Source organism: Pogona vitticeps, chromosome 6 (genome assembly GCF_051106095.1).
Source record: "Pogona vitticeps strain Pit_001003342236 chromosome 6, PviZW2.1, whole genome shotgun sequence".
NCBI classification, from domain to species: domain Eukaryota; kingdom Metazoa; phylum Chordata; class Lepidosauria; order Squamata; family Agamidae; genus Pogona; species Pogona vitticeps.
In genome coordinates this window covers 19,697,698-19,705,019 of record NC_135788.1, presented here as the reverse complement: position 1 = coordinate 19,705,019, position 7,322 = coordinate 19,697,698, and the positions used below count along the sequence as shown (strand labels likewise).

Genomic DNA, 7,322 nt, shown 5'->3' with positions numbered 1-7,322 from the left:
TCTCTCGTTCTTTTTTTAAAAAAAAACAAAAATGTCTTCCCCACCCCACCCGCTGCCTCCTGCCAACGCGAAAGCGGTGAAGGCAGAGTCCCGAGGAATACGGCGCCAGCTCTGAGACAGAGCAGCAGACGCTTCCAACTCGCTCTTGAAAAGGTGCACAGGAGGCCAAAGGTTTTGGAACAAGAGTAAAATAGACAAACAAATCCCACAAGCCCTCTGTCTCTTTCGTTGTTGTTACCTGTTTTCAAGTCGGAAGTGATTTACGGCGACCCTCATAAGGCTAGCAAGATAAATCAGATATTTAAGGAGCGGTTTTACCAGTTCCACACCCCCAGTGAGTTTCCATAGCTGAGCAGGGATTTGAACCCAGGTCTCCTGAATTCTAGTCACTTACTCTGTACCTACACCACACTGGGCATCCCTTTGTTTCTAGTTGTTATTGTTGTTTAGTCGTTAAGTTGTGTCAACTCTTCATGACCCCATGGACCAGAGCACGCCAGGCCCTCCTATCTTCCACTGCCTCCCGGAGTTTGCTCAAATTCATGTTGGTAGCTTCAATGACACTGTTCAACCATCTCGTCCTCTGTCCTCCCTTCTCCTCTTGCCTTCACACTTTCCCAGCATCCGGGTCTTTTCCAAGGAGTATTCTCTTCTCATGAGATGGCCAAAGTATTGGAAGCTTCAGGATCTGTCCTTCCACTGAGCACTCAGGATTGATTTCCTTCAGAATGGATAGGTTTGTTCTCCTTGCAGTCCAGGGGGCTCTCAAGAGTCTCCTCCAGCACCACAGTTCAAAAGCATCAATTCTTTTGTGGTCAGCCTTCTTTATGCTCCAGCTCTCACTTTCATACATCGCAACTGGAAAAACCATAGCTTTGACTATGCGGACCTTTGTCAGCAAGGTGAGGTCTCTGCTTTTTAAGATGCTATCTAGGTTTGTCATCGCTTTCCTCCCAAGAAGCAGGCGTCTTTTAATTTCATGGCTGCTGTCACCATCTGCAGTGATCATGGAGCGCAGGAAAGTAAAATCTGTCACTGCCTCCATATCTTCCCCTTCTATTTGCCAGGAGGTGATGGGACCACTGGCCATGATCTTTGTTTTTTTGATGTTGAGCTTCAGACCATTTTTTGCACTCTCCTCTTTCACCCTCATTAAGAGGCTCTTTAATTCCTCCTCACTTTCTGCCATCAGAGTGGTATCATCTGCATATCTGAGGTTGTTGATATTTCTTCTGGCAGTCTTAATTCCGGTTTGGGATTCCTCCAGTCCAACCTTTCGCATGATGTATTCTGCATATAAGTTAAATACAGCTTTGTCGTACAGTACTCCTTTCCCAATTTGAACCAATCAGTTGTTCCATATCCAGTTCTAACTGTTGCTTCCTGTCCCACATATAGATTTCTCAGGAGATGGATAAGTTGGTCAGGCACTCCCACGTCTTTACGACTTTGCCATAGTTTGCAGTGGCCCACACAGTCAAAGACTTCTATGTAGTCAATGAAGGAGAAGTAGTGTTTTTCTGGAACTCTCTGGTTTTCTCCATAATCCAGTGTATGTTAGCAATTTGGTCTCTTAAATGTCAGCAAATACAGGAATAAAACGAACTGACCAACAGTTACTGGCACTTTATTGACTTCACTAATCTATTGCTTGTGGTGGGTGCCTTATAATGGCTTAAATCCTGTTGCTCAGCCTATTAAGTCTACTACTGTATACTGTTATCCTTCCAGAATACATAGTCCTTTGCACTAATGGAGCAGCAAGTAATACTAGAATAGGCCCATTAAATCAGTGGGGATCTGGTGAAGCAACTCCTCTGTTAGTTCCACTGATTCAAATGGCCTGTTCCAGTGTGATTAATAGGCTAAGCAACAGGATTTCGGCTTCAACCTATTAACCAGCCCTCGAGGGTTGCAAAACGGCTGGAAGGCAATGCAGCCCCGGTCTTGTTCAACCTCACAAGGGGAATATCCTTCTCCAACTGCAACAGCAAAGTCTGGCCGCTGGCTTCCTCCCTCGCGTTGTTCAGACCCGACTGCCTTTCCATGAAGTAGATCATTTCCCTATCACGATAATCGCGATCATAAAGAACGAGGTTGGAATGGGGAGAGGAGACAAAGCCCTTTGGATGAGATGGGAAGGGGAGAGGTAGAGACCTGGTTTTACTCGATTACTTCGAATGAGGAGATGGGTGCCCTCCTGCCGGCTCCCTCTGGGTTCTTCAGGGATGGGACATTGCGGCTTTGTGACAAATTTTCTAGCGGCAACTCTGAAGGGGAGTCGGGGCGGGGGTACTGCTGGCAGAGCCTGGGTAAGTTACTTTCTTTGACTACGATTCCCAGAAACTCCTCAGCCAGTTTAGTGGGGAAATCCTGAGAGTTATAGTCCAGAAAATAACTTGTTCAAAGCTCCGGCTGCTGGTGACACAGCCTGTCTTGAAAGAGAAGTTACAGCTCGTGCAGATTTCCCCCCAGGAGTCTGAGGCTATCCGGGCCCGGGCGCGAAAGGCGCGCCTCTGGAAGGTGGGCGGAGGGCCAGGAGTCGCCCGGGGAAGGCACGGAGGCGGGACAGCCAGCGTGGAAGCGAAGAAGGAGCACGGCAGCCAGACGCCAAACGATGGGTTCTGACTTTTTGCTTTCGGGAGCCTGGTCGATTGCATTTGTGTCCTTACAATTTTTCCCCCGTGTGAAAGGAAGCTGCATATTATAACAATATTAATTCTGCTGCTTTGCAGCTGCTCTTTGTTGGCAATTTAGCTTTCTCTCTCGGAAATGTCATGCATGCTCCAACATATGTTTCTGTAGCCCCCTTCAGTCAAATCATTAGTACAGTACAGGTACTAATAGTAATAATTTTACGTCATCAAGTAGATTCCGATTTAGAGCGACCCTTTTGAGAGTTTTCTAGTACTCATAGATGGTTTTTCTTTCCCTGGGACTTGTAGCTCACGACTTCACCGGGCTGGCTGTTCTCCCAGGAGGCACCGTGGAGAACTGAACCCCAACCTGTGGTTTTGCAACTAGATACCTTAACCACTGATCTATCCAGCCGGCTATTACTACTACTAGTTAAGGTAGATAGTACTCAAAGAGTTCATGATTCAGAGCCTGCTCAAAAGCTGCGTAGGGAGATGAACTTTGTGGTGTGTTTTACCTGAAGTTTGCTCTTTTTTTTTTTTTAAAGCAAATATGTATGACTTCAAAACAAAAAACAAACTTTGATTTACAAATACATACTGTGTGGGAAGACTTACTTTTTCTGGCTTTTTCTTCTGTCAAGCGAGAATGACCATATTAGGGAGCTTCTCCCTTTAAATTTAGAGCCTGAGGAACTGAATATCAATACTATTTAAAGACACATGTAACAGCTTCTAAACCCTTTAAATTTAGAGCCTGAGGAACTGAATATCAATACTATTTAAAGACACATGCAACAACTTCTAAAAACAACTTTTATAACAACTTTTTTAAAAAATGATTTTAATTTTTAGGAAACATCTCTGGATGCTTTATACATACTGCCTATAATGGGGAAGTGAATTACTAAAAATACGGGCACGATCCTGCCACAGAGAACCATCTGTATGTACTTCTGAAATCAATTGGATTTTAAGGCACTCAATGTTGATTTAGTGGCGCCCTATATATTTGTCTTATGTAAGGTAACCAAATAGTATGGAATGTTGTAGGCGATCAGAAAAATCTTTCTGCAGCGTGAAGGTTTTTTTAAAGCCTTAAAGTTTTTAAACTACTGTACTTTCTTCCTTGTCTAGAAATACACATGTGAAATCTATTCATCGGTGCAATTGTGTTAGATGGACCTCAAAGGAAAGGGAACACCTACTGCATACATCCTTTACCACTTTTGTACTGGTATCATAGCCGTGCAGATTTTACCTGCTTTTATGGGACTGATCAGGCACGCATAGTAATATACATATTTAATAACTGCTATAGTTGAATAATGCAGCAGTCAATAGGTACAAGTTGTATTTTTTTAACTAAAATATATATATTCACATAGCAATCTTGCATTGATTTACTCAGAAGTAAGTCCCGCTATGTTTAGTGGGCCTTGGTCTCAGTTAAGTGTGTACAGGATTGCAGGCTTAATATCAATAAAAAGTAATATAATATTATGAGAATACAGGGACACAGTATAATTAATGTATTTAGGCGAGACCAGTGATTTCAGGCAAAGAGCTAATAACTCTTATTGAAACTTATAAGACTTAGAACTAAGCTGGATCTTATCCTAAACCTTTAAAAATTCCAGTAAGTTATTATGATTTTCGGTCATAGACATCGGTCCCATTCCTGCAGTTAAAGTACCAGGGGAAAGGGAAGAGCATAGTTTTCAGCTACTCAATTTTCAGCGGACGTTGTTTCAGGAAGAACAACGAAGAGCCTTGTGGCACCGGGAAGATTAACTTGTTCATTATGATTTAAACCGGACTACAGCTGCACCTGATGAAGGGGACTCTATTCCAGGAAAGATTATGAAATAACTGTTCAAATGGCTCTTTTGAAATTTATAATGTCAGTGACTGGACGTATACCTTATTATACAGTATGTCCCTTTTCTTGGCATGTTCTGGAAACAAGTCTGAACTTATTTTGTGCATGGTAAAATGTAAAACAAAAAAAAACAAAACAGAGACAGGAAAGAGAGGAAGTAGTTATAGAGCCAACTTTTTGAAGCTACTTCTTAAAAGTGTTTCCCCTCCTACAAAGAGCTGCCGGTGCTCTCTTCTGTTCCATTTTTACATAAAAATCGGAAGTTGTAAGTGCGAAAAAGAGGTCGTGACTTCAAACTAATGCGTTTTCTTTTATTTTCTATTATTATTTTTTTCAGATTCCATGAAGAAAGAGAACATAAGACTTCCAACAGGAAAAGGGGGGAGTATGTCCTGTCAGTTCTTGACAGATCGCCTAAAATGTTGGCGATTCCTTAGGCGAAACAGCAGCTGAAGTTTGCGCAGGCTGAAAAGCTGGACTCAGCTCCTGTGCCTCCACTTCCTTGCTCCCCGCCCCATAACTATTGGTATCAAGTTTTAATTTGGTGGTGGTGGGGGGGGGGGAATAAAGAAATTTGGCTGGACCAGAAAGAGAAGTTTCCTTTTCACAGCACTTTTCCCCAAATGAAACTGTTTATAAAATGGGGGTGGAGGGGGGAGAGAGCAAGGGATGCAAAATTAGAATGAGGAGATCCCCCTTTGGAAGTACACTGGGGGTGGTGGTGGTGGAAAAGAAGAAGCTGGAGGCGGGGTGGCGAACGGGCCTGGAAAAAATAACTGCAGCTCCGTTAGGCAAAGTGCAGCCAGGATCCAAACCTATCTTGGAGGCAGCCAGCAACAAACACTAACTGAAGAGAGAGAACGAGAATTTGGCTCCGCTTCCCGGTCTTACATAAGAGTTCTCCTCTTGGCACCTTTCCAGGTCCTGCCTCGCTCCCTCCCTCCTTCCTTCTCCCTTTCAAAAGCTCAAAAATCGTTCCTTGTGACACACAAGGGCCACCATAGAAATCTATAGCTGATGATTAGTAACCCCCCTCGCCTTGACAACGGAGGGTCCAATGCCTCCCGTCACGGAAGCGCGATAAGCTCGGGCACAGGGAGTGACAGGAGTAATATAGAATGCTGGTTATTCGTGTTCGTGGACTCTATACATGCATGTTCAATGTTGTCATGCATTTCATAGAAGATCTGGGATTTTCACCTCTCCCTCCTCTCCTGCCAAAGCATACATAAGAAGGAAATAAATAAACGGGGTCGCCCGCCCACCCTCCCTCCCTGCCAATCGTGGGTTGCAAAGGATAAAAGACCAGGGCGAAGTCGCCTGCAAGGAGCATCTACGCAAGGGAGCCCCTTGTTTCCCTCCTGCCTGCAACTGCTGCGAAGCAGTGGAGGGAGCAGATGCGGGTGCGGGGGGGTGCATTTCAGATGTACGAATCAGAGACAAAGATGGAAGGTGGGTATGCTGTCATTGGGGCCAGGCGTTCTCCAAAAAGCAGGACCAGAGATCTCTCCCTCTTACGGGCCCCCTCCTGGAGGAGCTGCCTCGGGAAAGGAAGGCTTGTTCTGCCTTTCCGGATTGCTTTGGAGGAAGCCAGCAGTGCACTCGGTACTAGCTTGCTCTGTTTCTCTCGGGCAGACGAGGAGCCTTACGTAAAGTCAGCTGTTGCCTCCAGCACGCTGGCTTTCCCGAATAGAAAAATAAAGAGCCGCCGGCCCTTTAAAAGGCTACAGAACAGACTTGTAAACAGGCTTGGTGCGGTGGCATTGCTTTCATTTTATGAATACATCCACCGGCGTCTTGCCAAGCTGGCCACAGCTACATATACTGTACTGAAAGAGCTGTCTCACCCACCCCTTCTCAATCATTCCCTTTCACCTTACTCACATAAAATGAAAAATACAGTAATTTTTGTGTGCCGCAAAAGTTAACGTCCCTGGGTGGGCTCGAACCACCAACCTTTCGGTTAACAGCCGAACGCGCTAACCGATTGCGCCACAGAGACACCTGCCAGTTCCGCTTTTAGAAACTGGTTAGATCTAACTGCAAAACAATATGGCTGTCCCATATATGACGGCAGTGTTCTCTTTATATACTGTATTCGACTGAAGCAAAAGTGCTTACGGGAAAGATTCAACCATGTTAATGTTTTTATAAAGGTTTAATTTTAGTATGATGCTGTAGACCATTAACAGCAAGATAGGAGACTGTAATTCCACGCACATCTACCTGGGGGTAAATCCCCCTGAATTAAATAGGATTTACTTATCAGTAGCCATGCACAGGCTTCTGCGGTTATATGAACAAGTTTTTAAGACACATCTTCCCCTAGAAGTTAAAACTGCAAACCACGCCTTATTTAGTCCAAAGCAGCAGTCATTTTAACATAACGGGGCACTATAAAAACTGTGCAGATAGCAGGTGACGACGCTACTAAAATTGTCTGCTGAGCAGAATTAGTACTTATTTGTAATACAGTTCATGTGCACCGTTCACAGCATACTGGCCTTGCGTTTCCTGCCTCTCTGTAACGAATATGCATTTTCCTTTCTCGCAGTGTCTTCCTGTGCTGTTTTGTTGTGATAACTACTGTAGCTGGTCATTTTAAATGCATGCCTTAGTTTTGAAAGTGGATTTTCCCCCGAAAAGTCCCAGTCCCACACATACAGCTTCACGGGTAATGGAATTAATGTTTAAAGTTTAATTTTGAACTACATTGTCTGCATTATTGAAATTGCACCACATGGCCAACATGCTGGCTTTCCTATCGGTATTTTCAGCCCTCCCACTGCACTTTTTCTATTTTT

At 44.2% G+C, this 7,322-nt stretch overlaps 1 non-coding gene across 1 annotated transcript; it reads right to left on the bottom strand.

Annotated features, from left to right (window-relative positions):
* Positions 1–6,446: 6,446 nt before the first annotated feature.
* On the bottom strand, positions 6,447–6,520 carry TRNAN-GUU (transfer RNA asparagine (anticodon GUU)). Its single transcript has one exon. It is a non-coding gene; the product is annotated as a tRNA-Asn (tRNA).
* Between the last annotated feature and the right edge of the window lie 802 nt (positions 6,521–7,322).